The following is an 18,617-nucleotide window of genomic DNA, read 5'->3' on the forward strand; positions in this document are numbered from 1 at the left end:
GTTTGGGAGCTTGTGTAGGCAGCACCTCCGGATGAGAAGAGGAAGGGAAGGGCTAATCTCTCTGCAGGAAAAGCAACGGTCCCCCCTCTCCCTCGGCCTGCTGCTTTCTCTCTGCTGCCCTGCCCAGCAGTACACAAGCCTCTCATTAATGGGGCGGGTTGCGCTTTGAATCCCAAATGTATGCACAATTATTTGGAAGGTAATGTCCTAAAAACACACTAGGTTATTTGAGGTTACAGCATGAAACTGGAACTAAAAACACAAAGCACTTATCATTTTGTTCTCTGACTCCAGTACTGATGCTGTTGTATTTTGTTAAGAGATTTTTGTACCCCACCTTCCCAGCAAATAGAAATCCAAGCTGGCTGACAAACTTTTTAAAACAAAGTCCTAATTAAAATGCAATATAAACAGCATATTTTTAAGGCAGCACCAAGCACATCAAATACAAAGTACTCTATCGTTAAATGCTACCCAAGGCATTTGTAACTTCAATTTCTAAAAGAAATCAAAGGGCCGGGGGAATGCTTGATTGGCGCAGAGTCTCCCCATGTGAACTCCAGATTCAGATGGAACTTGGTGGGCTTTCATACTTGCTTTGGCACTCTCATTTGTGTGATACAGAGGTTGGTGTCAGAATGTACTTGGAGTGACAACTCAGCCTACACATTGACCGCTGTAGGGCAGCTCGTACAAAAACACGTTTAACTTCACCAAGTAGCCACAATAAGCTTCCTCAAAGAATAATAACAACAACAACATTTGATTTATATACCGCCCTTCAGGACAACTTATCACTTACTCAGAGCAGTTTACAAAGTATGTCATTTTATCCCCACAACAACAATGACCCTGTGAGGTGGGTGGGGCTGAGAGAGCTCCAGAGAGCTGTGACTAGCCCAAGGTCACCCAGCTGGCTTCAAGTGGAGGAGTGGGGAATCAAACCCGGCTCTCCAGATTAGAGTACCGCGCTCTTAACCACTGCATCAAACTGGCAGTATGTTTAAACTGGCTTGAGTCTCGGCACCTCTAACTCTCGAAATGCAAACTAGTTGCTCCAATGGAGAAACTTGCACGAAGCCGTCATTACACATAAGTTTCTCCACCAAAGCATACAGTGACTCCCTATATTTTGTGTTTCAGGAGGCAAACATAGCAGAGGGGAAGGCTGGAGATGCTTCCACCCATGTATGGCATTCACACTCGAAACCAGGCCCACGTGCATCTGGGAGGCACAGTGCACCTGTTATTTGTCTGATACAAAGTCCTTGTAGTGGCCATAGGGATTTTACATTGTGGTAATTGGCCCTTAGTCTATGAATTGTGCTCCAAGTTAAAGGATACAGTTCATGTGATTATGTGTGCTAAATACATGTTTAATGAGGGGAAACTGCAACTGAACTTGCATTTGACATGTGACTGCACTCACCATCAAAATGGTTTGGGTGGAGGAAATGGGCTCAGGAGCGTGGAGGAAGGAGAGGCTTCGGGGGGGGGGGTCCCTGCTTTCTACCCAGCACACTTTTGCAGATATAAAACATCTGTGGAGTGTGTGCTGTTTGTCTTACTCATGGAGACATATGTAAAAGGCAATCGGAGAAATATACCACCCCCAATGGCTCTTTTGTATCTGTAAAAGTGTGTGGGGTAGAAAGCAGGGACCCACGAAGCCTCTCCTTCCCCGCTCCTGAGCCCATTCCTCCCACCCAAACCATTTTGAAGGTGAGTGCAGTCATATGTGAAGTGCAAGTTCCGTTGGGGTTGTGCTTTGCACATCCCTAGCCTCTCAAGTTAAAGGCCTACCAGAGTATTAAACTAGACAGGCCAAAGGATTCGTTCACTGCAGGGCAACATCCCATGTTTGTTTCTGATATCAAGAGGAAACCCACATGAACTATGCATGCACCAAGGAAATGGTGGGTGTTTGCAGTCCTTGCACAAGGAAAAGGCTCATTCTTAACCTGTTTGAGCTTGCAAGGCCTTAGCTCCTTAGCTCCCACTTCTGCCACAAGATCTGCAGTTGGCCTTGGGTAAGCCACTCCTTTCAGGCCCAGCTACCCAGCTGTATTGTGGGGATAATAATAAAACTGACTTCTTCACTGCTCTGGGTTGGGCACTAATCTGTTGTTGTTGTTGTTGTTGTTGTTGTTGTTGTTAAGGGCTCCATTTACACAGGCTCATGTGCATGGTTTTATCTCTCAAGCCAAGCCAAATCTGTCCTCCAAAGCAGTTTCAGCTAGGCCTGGTAGATCTACAATATTTTAATCAAGTTGTAGGGAAAAGGTTTGCCCACAGTTTCTCTTATAATGAAAAGTTAAAATGTTTCCCAGTCATAACAAATTGAACCGTCCCCAATGTCATGCTTGCATCTCTGTCTGAATTTTGTACTTAACGTCCTGGCTTATGCCAGAGGACATGTGTTATGTGAATGTGAAGCCCTTACTGTTTGATGTCTTCCGTTTTATTATAGAACATGTTCATTTATGAGGGGATCAGTTTCTGGAGGAAAATATACTAATGGGTCCCCAGACTGTTTTCTGGAGAGCGGCCATCCCTGACCTAAGTGTAAAATGGGAAACGCGGTTAATAAAGGCTAGTCTAAAACTCGTTCCTTCACCCATGCTCCTGCCATCCAATTCCTGGAGCTATGCGTCATTTGCCAGCAAATGCGTTTCAAACTCAGCTCCTCTGCGCATCATTCGGCACTTCGTATTTCACTGTCTCCGTCATTCTGTCTTCCATATGCCGCCTGTGAGGCAAATCCCTTTTACTTCCTGCATTCTACAGCAAATGAAGCCGTTACCTCCTTCAGCCAGACTCCCTGAGGAAAAAAGAACTCCAGTGGAGGCTTTTGGGGCTGGGTGATGATTAAAAGGAAAGAAGTAAAACAAATGGTCAAGAGAATCAGTTTCCTGTATTATGCCAAAATATAGAAATAATGGGGAAATAGTGAGAGTTGATGTTTTACCTAATATATTGCTACTATTTTCCACTATACATATAAGACATGTGATCTTGTGTGTATGTAAAGTGCCATCAAGCCACAGCCTGCTTACGGCACCCCCCTACTGGGGTTTTCAAGGCAAGAGACTAACAGAAGTGCCTTACCAATTCTGCATAGCCACACTAGTCTTTGTTGGTCGTCTCCCATCCAAGTACAAACCAGTGCCAACCCTACTTAGCTTCCAAGATCCAATAAGCCTGGGCCACTGTAGTCACCATAATTCTGACAATTCTGTTTCTGGGATCAAGAAGAGAGAGAAAACCACTCATCTCTTATTTAAACCAGTAATTGTGAAGAAAAACAGAACCCAGTGTGAACGACTTATGAAACAACCAAACTCACCACTTTGCCTGCTGTTTTGTCAACTGCCAAAACCCCAGCTATATTTTTAATGAACCTAGTATATTAAAAATTGTCTTGGCTTGATGGAAAGGCAAAAGGGTAGCACTTTGGAAAGCATAATATTGGATGTTTGACTTCCCAATACTTTTACAGACCAGATATCGGCCAGCAGACACAGTCGTCGGAGTCTGAAAAGCATGAAAATCGATCACTGATCCAACCACTTATGTTATGAAGTGGTTCACTGTAGGCTGAACTGGGATCAAATTTGCTAACATTTGTGAACTTGCCACAAGGTGAGAGCACAAGCCATTGTGTGCTTTTTGTGTGCAGACAAGTAATTACAACAGGAATTATCCAACCCTTTTGAAAGAAAACAATCCTTGACAAGGAAAACTGCCAAATAAACCATACACGTAGAACAAAATATGAAATTTCCAATAGTCCACATGGGACTTGTGGACTACATAAACAGGTCACTGGATGCCATCCAAGAAGCACTTCTCCCACCATCTACTCTTGCCCAATTGTATGCACTTAAATAGAGACTAAGCAACAGCAAATCTCAGCATATTATGACCAATTCTAAACAGACACACTCTTCCAAACCCATTAACTTCAATGGATTTGGAAGGGTGTAACTCAATTTAGGATGTCACTTTAAGTCCTAGTCCTAGTTCTACCCTAATTCATCAGGACATTTTAAAATCATATTCTGAGTTAACTGTAAAAATTCAACTACAGCAGAGTAAAGATACTTAAGTTCCATTAATGTTACTTTTGCACAGTGATTATTTATTTATATGTTGTGATAATTCACTAGTTCTTTCAAATTGACCTTCATCTTTATTACACTGTTCACAGGGAGCAGATTTAAAAGACATCCTATTTTGGACACAGTTTGAGACCTGAGGACAACATCTCTCATACAAGCTAACAAAAATAGAAGAAGAAACCTTAAGAATGAACAGAGCATGGTTTCCAGTTCTGAAAAACACCAGGCTAACAAAACACTCTACACCCGACAATAGCCCTGCAGAGAAGATTAGCACATCAAGCACCGATCCATATGCAAAAGAACCTCTTCAGGATACAGTGAAGCCTCCCGCCATTAGCATTCCACACCCTGGGAAACTCTTACAGGATGACTCAGCTCAACCCCACCCCTCCTGAGTAGACATAAATGACCTGCCAACACCTTTTCCACACTGTGACATTGAGAGATCTCTGTCTTTTGGTGCTACACCTCTGAAGATGCCAGCCACAGCTGCTGGCGAAATGTCAGGAACTACAATGCTAAGACCACGGCAATACAGCCCGGAAAACCCACAACAACCATCAAAAATAAGAAACCTCACAACTGATCTTTGTTAATTCCAAAAAAGAACAACTGCAAATATAATGAGCTAGTTTACATGCCAGAAGTTACAGAGATCTGCAGTTATTTACAGAGCAAAGCTAAGTGGGTTAATTCAGGATCCTACTGAGGTCTGTCTACTCCCTGGGAAGTGTTCTTAGGATTGCGCTAATATCAATATCCGAAAGATGCAGGGCAGTATGTAGATAACATTCTGCTGACAAAAGAAAGTTCTCAGTTCACCAAATTTCACTAAGCTCCTTAGTCCTGTGGCTTTTTATCAGTAAATGTCCTGTGAACACCAACATCAGTTTCGGGGGAGTTGCAAGTGCTGTTAAGGGTAGGGAGAGAAAGGAACTGATCTGTTTCTGCTTGTGGAAAACTGGCAAGATCCAGTGCATAGTTTCTACTTAAATAAATGTTGTGTCAAATGTAGTAGACTATGTTTAAATCATTAAGATACAGGAATGCTTTTTTCCCATTTAAAATGTGGAGATACTAAGTGCCCTTATATGCAAGCACTTTTTTATTTTTGGCAACTTGGTTTGTCGTAGATATGGCTAGAACTATGGGGGAACAATTGCTGGATATGACCAAGAAAGTCATTCAAGACACTGAGGCACATAGAAACAGGGCTGGCCCAGCCCCATAACTAAACAGGGCACAAAGGGACCTTAGAATCTAACAACCTTGGAGAGGGGCATAAAGCAAAAGTGTTTACAAAGTTGTATTGCCACGTGTCGATTAGAAGAGCCATCTAACTAATATTAATACATACAATGTACCAATGCCCAGGTGCAGGAAGTATGTAAGAATGGCAGGAATGTCTAACTTCGCAGAGGCTAGCAATATTATTCAAGGATAAGGCCAAAAGATATTCAGATGTGTGAGAAACTTGTAATCACTAATTCTACATATACTTTGTTAACATAAAAAGTAACAATGAACTAACAATTGTTATATGTTTCAAAAATGGATAACCTCGTTTAGTGTATGAAGTCTTAAGTTAGCCATGAATTTGAGTCTTTGAAAGTGCTGTTGTTAAGAGAAGATTCGGAAATGAAATGTAAGCTAAACTGATAGATAGCTTCTTCTTAGAAGAGGCTCCTTGCCTGTGTCCTTATATTTGGGAAAGATCCTTTTTTGGACGCATGTAATTGCTTTCCTTTAATGATCTAGGTAGTTATAATGGATGGTATGGTTTTCTGTTGTTTGAGTTGATACCAAGATTGCTAAATAATTATATTTTGTAATAATAAAGCCTTAAAATGGAAACAGAGACTCCATAATTGTATTACTTTATTATTACAGCTTTCCTATATCCAAGCTAATAATAATAATAATAACATTCGATTTATATACCGCCCTTCAGGACAACTGAATGCCCACTCAGAGCAGTTTACAAAGTATGTCATTATTATCCCCACAACAACAATGACCCTATGAGGTGGGTGGGGCTGAGAGAGCTCCAGAGAGCTGTGACTAGCCCAAGGTCACCCAGATGGCTTGAAGCGGAGGAGTGGGGAATCAAACCCGGCTCTCCAGATTAGAGTCCCACACTCTTAACCACAACACCAAACTGGCTATATTATTATAGCTTTCCTATATCCAAACCATTTAGGCAAATTATACCACAGATAACATCTTAGGTTTGTTACTAGGTATTGCACACACAAGGCTTAAAATGGAAACAGAGAGACTCCATAATTGTATTACTTGTGTGTGCAATACCTAGTAACAAACCTAAGATCATTATCTGTGATATAATTTGCCTAAATGGTTTGGATAGCTAACTAGATGTTCAGGGCTTCTTGAGTGCATGCCTATATCTGAATCAGGCCCAACCAGAATCGTCCTGGCAAGAGATACACCACAAGTTGTAAAACTATGAAGACAGAAGAAGTAATATTAATGACTTCATGGACTACTTGTTTGATGATAGGTGGTAATTTTTGTCTGAGTGTCATAGGTCTCTTTCATGTTATCAGTGTGGTAACTACCAGAGCGGGGGCAGGGAAATCCAATGTTGTTGTAGGTCTGTGTTGATATTGCTTTTATAAGTGTTTGTGTCCCATATTACATTCCCTTTTCCAGAAGGGCATAGATTTTTTTTATGACTAGGACACCCATATGTTACTATAATGCCAGGCCAGAAGTAAAGTGGTTTTTCAGTGTTATCATACCACACTGGCAACATAGTCTTAGTAGGCAACTTATCAATAAATACTGAATCATGATATTTTGTTTTAAGTGTGGAAAACATCATCTTTTGATCTTCTAGTCTAGCTTGCTGCCCCTAGGGCAACATGAAAATCGTACTTGCAAAACAAGGTGCATCCTGCAAGTTACATCTGCAGAACAAAGAATATCTTCACTAAATGCATACTTTACCAGTGATGTTACAACTAGAAGATCTAGCTGTAGTTTACTGCTGTTTTTCCTGGAATTTTGGGATGAGTTGCTGCTGACAGTTCTAAAATGGAATATACCTATCGTCCAACCTTATACATGTCCCAGTAGCTCCATGTATCACCTCTACAGTAACCGAGAAATGTAGAAATTAGGTAAAAGGGCCGCATCATCTGGAAAATAATCAGGGGAGGGATATGGGGGAAGTGCTGTGGACAAGCCTGGAATATCACATTATCTTGTTTCTTACGTAATAGCTGAAGGGTCACTCATTCTCTGAGAGCCAAGCTACAAGTGACGAATTACACTTGCCTGGCAAGTGAACAGACTCACGTGTACTCCTCCCTGTTCACTTGCCATTCACTTGCGCTCCACTTGATCAAGTGTAACTCGTCACTTGTAGCTTGGCTCTGAGTACGAGCTGCAGTTCTGTCAGCTGGCCATTAGAGGTTGCTACCTAATCCAGTTTAAGTAAACCAGTTTCGTTGTGTGTCAGAACATTTTCCTGTGGAAGGAATTTTCAAGTGCATATAGAGAAGAAAATAATATGTATGTATTAGAATGTTTATAGTGAAAACCTGGCCTTATTGATTCTGAACTTCAAACACAATGCATCTGTGCTAGAGAATTTCAATATGCTTTCTGAGAGATATGTTTAATCTTTACAATTGGTAAGAAAGGAAGTAATGGGACAAACCAGAAGTAGGAAACAGCTCTCATGGAAACAGGAATTCAGTGTTAACCTACAGTTGCTTCCAAGGGTTTTAATTACAAAATGCGAAAACTAATTTAGAAGGATAGTACAATGATCTTTTCATAAAAGTATTTTTTCATCTTATCAGTACACTATGTATCTGTCACTCAGACATCAATAAAAATATACAGTATATATTTCTATGAGATCATGATAAAGAAAGCATATGTTGTGATATTACACAAAACCTTTGTATAAAAGAATTATCTTTAAAACATTCTTAATTGGCTTGGATAAAGTAAGTATTTTCTGACAAAAGGACAACTTCCCAAAATTCTGTAAAAAATTATTTCAGATAACAGAGGTGTAATTGTGTTTTCCCTCAACAACTTGCAATATCTTTGTAGTTATTAATAAGTGTATTGTCATTTCTAAGCCAACAAGTAAGTTGGTAAACCGTTTAATGGGCCTAAAAGAATTTTATATATGGTGTATGATCTTGAAACGACTCTTCCATTTTTAAATCTATTTAACAGTCCCAAAACATGAAGATTGGCTGGCATCTATCAACTGTTTTCAGCATGAAAGTATGAGAGCCCATTCCATTTTTGTAAGGTCGCCAACCTCCAGTTGGTGGCTGGAGATCTCCCAGAATTACAACTGATCTCTAGGCCACAGAGATTAGTTCCCCTGGAGAAAATGGCTGCATCAGAGTGTGGACTCTATAGCATTATACCCCACTGAGGCTCCTCCCATCCCCAAACCCTGCATTCTCTAGGTGTCTCCAGGAATGTTCCATTCTGGACCTGGCAACTCTATTCCCTAGTTTGAATTTGCCCCTGGGTAACTTTCCTTGTAGAACCAATCCAATTCTGCCTCACTGGCACAGTTCAGACCCACACTTAGACCCTTATTCTGCTCCTCCACTTTGCTTCCAACACAAAAAGAAAATAATTTTCTTTATGGGTGCTACCTGACTGCCCTATAACTGGGGACAGAATCCTTCCCTAAAGTGATATTTTGCTTGTTTGGAGACTACCCTTGTTTTGTGAACTGCTTGAGGCTCTGTCTGATGCCCAGCACATTGTCCTGATTTTCCTGTTTGGATTTACTTCTCAACAACCTGGTTCTCTGCTGGATCCAAGGATAGGTATCTCTGATCTATAGATATTTTTCAACCATTCTCACCTCTCACCTCTTGCATTCTCTCTTCTTTTCTCTGATGCCTCAAGGATGTAACTTGTTCATACTCATTAATCATACTTTCATCCAGATTTAATAATTAGTTTCACCTTGATACTTGCTTTATTTCCTGCTAATAAGCTATATATTTTTTATTTTTGTTCTACTTGGGTTCTCTTTCAGACCTTTCAAACCTGGAGCAGCACTATCACCAAGTCAAAAGATCCTTATTGATAATGATTGTCTTATACTAACCAGTGTTTTAAGTTATTAAATCTGGAAACGCTCTGCTTCCTAGGACATTTTGCTTCAGCCAATGTTAAAATCTGAGACAGCAGTTCTAAGAGGACAGGAAGTTTCTTTACACTAGATTTCTGAGGCCAATTTGTGAATACAGAATCCATATTTGATGAGTATGACCACTTTCACACAGACCAACACAGAGTAACACAGGGGCACAGTGTAACATGATGAACCCAGTTGCTTGCTACAATATTACCACTGTACTAGATAGTAGTCTTATCTTTGGATCTGCCAATTACTCTTAAAACAAGTTACCTTCATATTCCAAACTGAACAGCAGCTGAGAAGAACATGCCACCTAAATCTCGGACACCTACTACCTGACAAGTAGCTTTGGACTGCAGTTGTAAACAGAACCACACCCTTCTAAGTCCACTAAAGTCAATGGGCTTGAAAGGCTGCAACTTTGCTTAGGACTGCACTGTTGTTCTTAGGATGAAGACATAGGTCTAGAGTAGAGGTGGGCACAGACCAGAAAACAGACCAAAATTTGACACAGACCAGCCCGGTTTGGCGTTCGCAAACAGGAGGGTTGTGGGACACATATTTTCCATTAATCCGATGACTTTTGGGCCAGTCTGTCAGTCCATTGATCCATGCCTTCCCCGGGACTTCCCCACCTGCCAGCTGAAGCAAGGCATGGGGTTTAAAGCACCCGTTTCCATGCCCCTCACTTGCAAGCAACACGGAACTGGGTGTACCCCGTGGGGACGGCTTCAGCTGACAGGTGGGGACGTCCCCACCTGCCAGCTGAAGCAAGGTGAGGGATTTAAAGCACCTATTTTTGTGCCCCTCACTTTAATAGAGGGGGGGTTGCAAAGAGTCTGTTTCAAGCCATGCAGAAAGGAGTGCTTTAACTTTTAAACCCCCTTAGGGACACCCCCCACAGATCAGCTGGAGGAAGCTGAGGAGGGTTGCAAAGTGCCCCTTTCCCTGCAGCTTGCTCCAGCTGACCCGCGGGGACTTCCCCATCTGCCAACTGAGGCAAGGCGCAGGGTTTACAGTGTCTGTTTCCATGCCCCTCGCTTCCAAGCAGCACAGAAATGAGTGCTCCCCCATGGGGCTGGCTTCAGCTGACAGGACCCCAAAAGTGATGGACCATGGACTGATGAACCAGTCCGCAAACCAGGGTGGGTCTGTGAAAAGTCCGTGGTCCGTGAAACATGACGGAGCATGGCCTGATGGCCTGTGGGTTTTTTCCCGGTCCATGCCCAGCTCTAGTCTAGAGCCAAGAATAACTAATTTTGCCCCTGTGTTTGGCCAGTGGAGGAAATCTGTGGAAGACAACAGATGCATTAATTCAAATCTATTTGAACTTTAATACATCAACTTCATCTGTTTAGCAGTATGAAACTGATGTGTATTAATTGCTGTTCCTTACCCACTAAAATAGATAATACAAGATATGTTTGATTCCACTTGAGTAAGATCTAGGCAATTTAAATATTCAGTATCATTCTGAGTATCAGATGCTGTTGACAAGAACAGGACTGTCACTTTCACAACACGTCTGAACTGCCCGGAGGTCTCTGGCTGGCCACTGATGCAAACAGAATGCTGGGCTACCTGGATATTTATGACCATGTTGGGGTTGGAAGTGGTTTTCACAGCACAGATTCTGACATTCGCTTCCAAGACTGTGGGTTTTATACCCAACCTCACAATCTGTTATGTCAACACAGTGCCATACCAGGCAGCATTGGTCTAGAACACCAATGCATTATAACAGCTACGATAAAGCTGCTTTTCTCTTTAGCTAAAGCACAAGCCCTGAAGTATTTGTAATCCTGAAGTTGAGAAGTTGCCTGTTCTTCGGAATGTTACTTAACTCAGTTTGCTTACATACTTCAGTAATGAGTTTAGTAATAGTTATCTTCCTCATAAGAATGTCGAAAGGACTTAATTAGAGTAAGTAATATTATTATTGTAAATCATTTTGATTTCCTCAGACAAAGTATGACTGAGCTAATGGTAATTATCTAGCTTCTAATTATTATTCCAAAAAGAAGTATTTTTTATTGTTGAGGAGAGTGGTGAAATTGTCACACAGATGTTATCCAAGAGGCAATACTTAATTTTTTAAAAAAGTTTTACAATGCTGACCTAGGTGAAGCAAGTAATTTTATCATCCATCTGCCCATATTAAGGGGATTTTCCATGTTCATTCTTTACTGACAACCTTCCCTGCCCTCCACTTTTTGTCTAGCCAATGTAACATTTAGAATGTTATCTGTGATAAAATGATAATATTTAAAATGTTAATACAAATATGCCACCTCTGCTGGGGCTCTTAGGAGTGTGCAAAACGGAAAAAAAAACAAGCTGGAAATTCACCCGGAATTTGCTATTTCATTTCATTAAAGCAGCTTCCAGAACAGTGAACTAAATCCAGGAGCATTCGTAAGTTAAGAAGCAGTATGAAGTAGAGAAAGAGTTATAACGGCATCCTCCCATCAAAAAGTTTGTGTCTTTTTTCAGTTCTTACTGTGCAGACACGGCAGGCAGGCAGGCACTGGGCCAGCAAAATCTTGTTTTCCTTAACCAATTGGAACCCAAGGGGTTAGAGATTCTTTACATTATTTCTTAACTCTTTTGGTGGAAAGTGGGAACTGTGCAATGCCCATAAGTGCATCTTTTGTTGTTGTTGCTACCCATGTGATGGCATTGTCTCCCTGCCAATCGGGTCCTCGCAAGGAGAGATCTCTCATTGTCTATCAGCTTTGGAAACGTACTTGTTTAACTCCATTTGAAGGAAGGGAAATGTGCCTCTTGGGTTTTTTTTTCAGCACTACCTGGGCACTGGTCTGGTCTCCCTCACCCCCATCAGGGCACTTAGAAGGTCAGTCATTGTACAGAAAAGTGCCACTGGGGGGTTCAAGTGGTCTGTTCTATCACACTTGGTGAAAGCTCTGGAAGACTTCAGTCATAGGCTGCAGTTCTAAAGACACTTCCCCTGGGAGTATTCACTATTCAATAACATTGGACTTACATCTGGGGAGACCTGTTTAGGATTCTTCTCTCTCTATCCAGCATCCTCCAAAACATTATTTAAAAATAAATTCTCTACATCAAGCTTAAGTCAAGTGGCCCCTAAAAACAATCCTGCCTGCTCAAAGCAAAAGGAAAATTTATGGGGAAAACATAGGTCTGTTTCGGGGGTAGATGGGATCCAGACAATGCTTCCTGCCTGCCTGCCTGTTCTTGGGCAATGGAGAGTGGTGGCGATTAATGCAAGAACTCCCATTTTGCAGCTGAATGCTGAGCATCACAAGGAAGGATATGCCTCTTATCATGGGAACGAACCTGCAAACCATGAGGACACATGGCAGCAACAGGAGGATGCAAAGGTAATAATTTATTGGCACTATCATCACCTGGAAAAAGAAAAAAAATGAACATGAAGCAGGATTGTTTTTAATGCTGCCACACACACACAGCTACCATTTTGCCTGCCAGTTTCCCACTATAGTGTGCATCTGCCAACACTTGGCTTCTTCAAAATCCGTTGCTGTTGTTGTTGTTGTTGTGTGTGTGTGTATGTGTGTAGAGAAACTGAGGAAAAACTTGGTGGATCTATGGTTTAGAGGGTGAAGGACTGTTTGGTGCAGATTTTGGTTAAGAGAGAAAATAACTGCCCCAGCACCTTGTTTCCCCATCCCCACCCCTTGAAAAGAACAGTGTGTGCGCGCACTGCTAACACTCACCTTCTCCAAGCATTCTTTGGAGTTTTTAAACACTGAACTCCATTGCTTAGTGCTCTCAAATTTGGTTGGTCAATGGTTTAGAGGGAGGACTGTGTTTTGTGTGATTTTGGTGCTGTAAACTGCAAAAACAGATGCCCCAAGGGGTCTGGAAGCCCTCATTGCAAAGAACACCATGCAAGCTTTCAGGTTTTCTATCATTCTTCATCAGGAAGATTTAAAAAAAGAGAAAGAAGAGATGCTACTTTGGACTCCTTTTTGTTTTTTAACCATTCTTAGTTTTACTCCACTTGGTGTTTAAGTCCACATTATCAAGGGTATTTCACATATGGGCACTCTTTCCCAGCACTTTGGGATCCATAGTGCCTCACACACAGAGGTCATTTAATAACTGACTCAACTATCCATGATCCCGAAAGACAAGGAAATGCAACCACACTACCGCAGTCCTTGCGCAGCCACAAAGCTGTTTGGTAACTCTTTAACTTGGACAGTGGCAAAGCAAACAGGCCCAAGGCTTGGTTCACAAGGGATTGCAGCTGTTGAACTGGTATGTTTGTCATGAAATCTGGTGTGTGGTAAAGACTGAGGACCTTACCACATGTGGTGTTTTCCTTGTATCCTTCCAGTATCCTGACAATTAGACATGCCCTGCAAGACATATACTTGCAACCAGGCACACAGACTAATTTGGATCGGGGCCACAGTGTGCAGGGAAAACAGGCTTAAAAGCCTTTTCCCCTGCACAATTTTTCCAATTTGAAACAATCCAGTGAGTACTATTTTCCTCACTCAGGAGCTTATGCACAGCCCTTCAGTACATGGGTTACCCTCAAAGTGGCAAACAGCAACTCTCAGGACCACTTTAGGCCAAGGAAATAATGGGGAGGGGAGGCCAAAGACTTTCTACCCACAAGCCATGATCCCTCCCTATCCAAAGTCTCCATGGATTGGGAAAATGAGTTCCAAATACGGAACTCGCTCCACGTGGCCGATTGCCAAGGCCAGGGAAGACGCAAGGAAAGCATAAGATGTTCCCAGAGATCCATGAATCGGGGTTACCAAGAACTGTTGTGACCCAGCTGCAAAACACATTGGGTTTATTATATTCTCAGCACTGATTCCTTTTTAACATTTGATGATAGATAAGGTGCATTTCTAACCAGGGGGAACAATATTGTTTTCATCAGGCTGCCATTTGTGATTGTCAAACAACATATTCTAATTAGTTTGCCAGGTAGGACTGATCCTACTCCTGTCCACAGTGAACTGAACTACCGATTCAGATTTTCTTGAATTACAGCAAGCAGCGGCTGCTTAAAGCCACTAATGGCTGAGTTCCTACACAGGTCATAGTGAAAGAACACCTGGACGACATCACCCCATAAACAGTTAATCTCTTTCCCTGAAAGTAGGAGTGAGTTAAGTATTGGAGATTAATGGTGTTCTCTTGTGATTTGTAAAGTGCGGCACATTTTCAGCTGTAATGCTAAGAGATAAGATCCTTGCAGTAACTCTGGCAGAATTAACTTGTGCTTATGTTGCATTTTGTTTAAGATTGCAGCCACCTGTATTCGACTTCTCAGATACACTTTTATTAGCAAATGTATCAAATGAAAGTGCCTGTTAGTCCTCCTCATATTGATGTTTTTGGATTTTTATTTTTTAGAAGAGGATTTACTACTGTAGCAATCTCAAAGTGAACCAACATAGGTATAAACATGACCTATTTTATAAATTACTTTTATGCATTTTATCTTTGTTTAGAAGATCCTTATCACTGTAATTTTGCTCTCCAAGCACCTTAAAATTGACTGTTGTTTCAAAAATTGTGTCTCATTTAATGAAGCCATCTGTCCTTTCGGCGGATAAGAATCAAATATCTTCCTGGCACAAGCTTTAATTTTATATATGTTCAAAAATAATAGACCTCAGGAACTACAGCAGAACACAGTAGGTTTATTCTGATTCAGATGTGATCACAGTTACTATCACCAAGGTAAAGAGACATTTAGCAAAAACATAACCTAAGATGAATCAGCCACCTAATATCAGACTTATTGGTTTTGCCATCTTATCCAAATTGGAGATGAGATATTGTTTGCTTTTAAGAACCATTATTTTATTTTAACAAGAGCTATTAGCATCTGGAGAACTTTTGTGCCTTCAGCACACATGCACAGAATAGTTAACGTCCAAATTTGGAAAGGATAATTTGGGAGAGAAACTCTGGTTCTGATGTCAATTACATGAATAGTATTCTGGCTCAAGGTGCCACGGCAAGAAGGATCTTCCAAGCAGCCTTTCTTGATAGCCAGGAGCCGAAGCACAGCAGTTGCAAACAACCTTGGTTGATCAGCAACAGTCTCCCAGCTCAAGGCTTAAATAGACTAAGAGGGAAACAGCCCCACCTGCTCTGGAGGCAGCACCCGGGACTCATCTTGCCAGGACTTAATTGGGGATTGAATCGTGCAAAGGATTAAGTTTACTGGTGCAATGGTCTGACTTAAGAACCGAAACATGAGCTTAATGCCTGAAACGGCACGTATGCTGGGCTGCTTCTGTACAGGCATGCTGCCTCTGTGGCTCATCCTGGGTGGTGGTAGAGCCTGGGGGGCTGGTGGTCCTGGACCAGCCAAGGGACGGATGTCACTGGACCTGTAACATCTGCTGGGTCTCCCATAGTGCGGTCTTAGCTGCAGGCTCACGGCACAGTCTTGGGAGCTGGAGACTCCAGGTCTCCCAGTGGTGAGCTCTTCTTGACTGCCGGCTCTAGGGATATGGTGTTGGAAACCAGGGGCTCCCGTTCTGAGGGAAACCCCATGATTCTAGGGTTTCATTGGGACCTGATATGTCTCCTACAGTATTCCTGTCTCTTCCTTCAGCTCATCTGATTCCTCCTTTGATGAGATTTAACCTGGGTCAGTGGGAGTCATGGTAAATAGCTTCCAGTTGAAACTGGGAAGTGTGTGAGTGAGTGAGAGAATGTAATGTAAAAGCTTTCTTTGCAATGGCCTGCTTTACACAAGCACAAATCCTCTGTTGAGCATGCTGTCAGTGAACAGCAAACACGCATGTGCTGACTTACCCCTAAAATGCAAGTCAAAATAAACAACAAAAATACATTTTACTAGAAAATTCAGCAGGAGGCCACACAAGCAACACACTGGTGTGGGTGGTGCCACATGCCCAGCACAGCACTGATACTGTGAAGTCTGTTATGAGAAAAGCAGAAACATTAAGACTGTTGCTGCTTCCAGGAGAAGAAGCACGTGGAAGGTGCCTTTCATGGCATCACAAACATCCAGTCAGAGAAGTCCAGGAAAGCACATTTATCAGCAAAAATAAAGTGCAGCTGCCCACAGTTTCCATCACCCAAGTCCAACCAAGTTCTGCCTGGTCTGCTTTTCTCCCATCTTTGCCTGCATCCTGTGCCTGCTTCTCCTTTTCACTGCTGGCCCATTTCTTCTCCATTTCTCCCCTTGACCCCCATCTTCCCCTTTCACTTCCACCCCCTCCTGTTTCTTCCTTCCTGCTTTGGCTCTGTTCCCCATTTTTAGTGCTCACTCCTTGGTCATCTCCTCCCACTTGGCCTTTATAGCCAGGTGGTGTTCTGGCAACCAGCTCAAATATTCCCAGGCTGCTTTCCCATGGCCTGTTAAAACCTTGCAGTGCCCCCTCAGCCACACTCTCAAAATGGTCCTGAAACCACAGCCCGAGCATGGGCAGGTCCCATGATGAAGACTGTCTGCTGCCAGAGTCAGTTGCCTTCTGCCCACACCCACCAACCAGCTGATTGCAAGACAGGCTGGGTGGCGGCTGATAGCTTCCTGCAGCCCCCCTAGCATCTTTGGGGCAATTATCCCCCAGCTAAGGTAGGCCATTTGGTGGCCCCTCCGTGGGGCTGCCATAGTGATGCTATGGATAGTTTAACTCGCCCTCTGTCTTCCATTAGAAAATCTATGGCTGACCTCAGTTCAAATTAAGAATTAAGAAAGTCATGTTCTTCCTTTGGTAAAACAGGAAAAATGTTCTCTTTTAATTTATTCTTTATTTTATTTATATCCAGTTTTTCTCCCCAGTGAGGACCCAAACCTTGTTCTTCTTCGACAGATCAACACAGCTGCTTTCCCCAACAGTTGTAACTGGAGATACTGGGAACGAAACTTGAACTCTTCAGTACATGAACAGTGTGCTCTTCCACCAAGACACAATCCTAGCCCAACTACTTATATGTGTTTAATGTTAATAACCTAAAAGTAATAGTCTTGCAGGCCTTCCAAGAACCCTCAAAGATGCTCTGATTCTCTGTGTCCACCTCCACACCACACAGATAGAACCCAATTACCATATGAAGACAAATCACGTGACTTACTACGCTCCAGAGTCCTCTGGGGTGACCAGGGCCCTTGGGATTTTGTTCCTGCACCATGTTAGGATGCTCATTTCACACACAGAGAATCATGGAAATAGGAGAGATGTTTATAGTCATAAAAGTGAACAGAAAGCTCTGAACAAGAAGGTAGAGTCTAATGTCAATTACTGAACCACCTTTTTTATGTAATGAAGTTCATGCACATGAGACATTGTTTCCAAATAACCATTTAGAGGTGATGTGAGGACATGTTGCTCAATGCTGTGTCTCATTGCAAATGATTTGAAATCCATAGGAAGTGCTGCTTGAAAAGTTGATCCACGTGACTTCTAGCATAACCAGTATTACCTAAAATGTTTATAATCTATTTCATAGTCATTTCAAGAAAAAAATCCTTTTCTTTTGATTATAGAGACTATTTTCTAAATGTTTGGGTCTGGAAAGGCCTTTGAAACAGAATGCTATAAAAAGTTTAGGATATATTTTCTCCATTAATGTTGATAGATTACCCATTTACTAACTGCTGATCTGGCAAAGTTATTTAAGCGTCAAGGCACACCTTGAATGAAGAGATCACACTGATAATTAAAAATGAGCCAATGGAGGGTGTGCATCAGTGTAGACTGTCAATTCAAGCCTGGAGCTCATTGCATCCATTCAGCAACTTTAATATATACCACTATGTTGTCAGGTTCAGAATGCTGTATTGTACTGCTTCGCTTAACCGACTCCATCTTTAATCCTTTCAGTGTTTAAGTGCTCTCTCCACAAGTGCCAAGGTGCCAAGGTTCCCAGGCAGCTATCTCACAGAAGAGGATTGTTTTGGCTACCGACGTTCCACCAAGAACCGGCCTTGGGAACTTTCGCTATCCTGACTTCAAAGGGGTTGTTTTGAGAACTATGGGGGGAGGTTGGGCCTACGGTGATCTGTTACTTTGTACCTCATGCTTTGCCAGTCATTGGTAACAATGCATATGTACCATCCTGAATATTGCATTCAGGCTAGTGGACTATAATGAACTATTTTTCCAGTAAAAGCCTTTTGGAAACAATGGACTGTTGTCTGATTGCAGAAGGTAGTCTGGAGTAAGGACATTATCTAGCCACAGTTCTGACATATGTAACCTTATGTTGTTTGTGCAATTAGAGCAATAGATTATATGATTTTGAAATTTATCAGAAATCTCTGAAGGCTCATCTTTCATGAAAATGAAAACAGAGGACTAATCATTACATAGCATGGGAATCTG

This window comes from Eublepharis macularius, chromosome 9 (genome assembly GCF_028583425.1).
Source record: "Eublepharis macularius isolate TG4126 chromosome 9, MPM_Emac_v1.0, whole genome shotgun sequence".
NCBI classification, from domain to species: domain Eukaryota; kingdom Metazoa; phylum Chordata; class Lepidosauria; order Squamata; family Eublepharidae; genus Eublepharis; species Eublepharis macularius.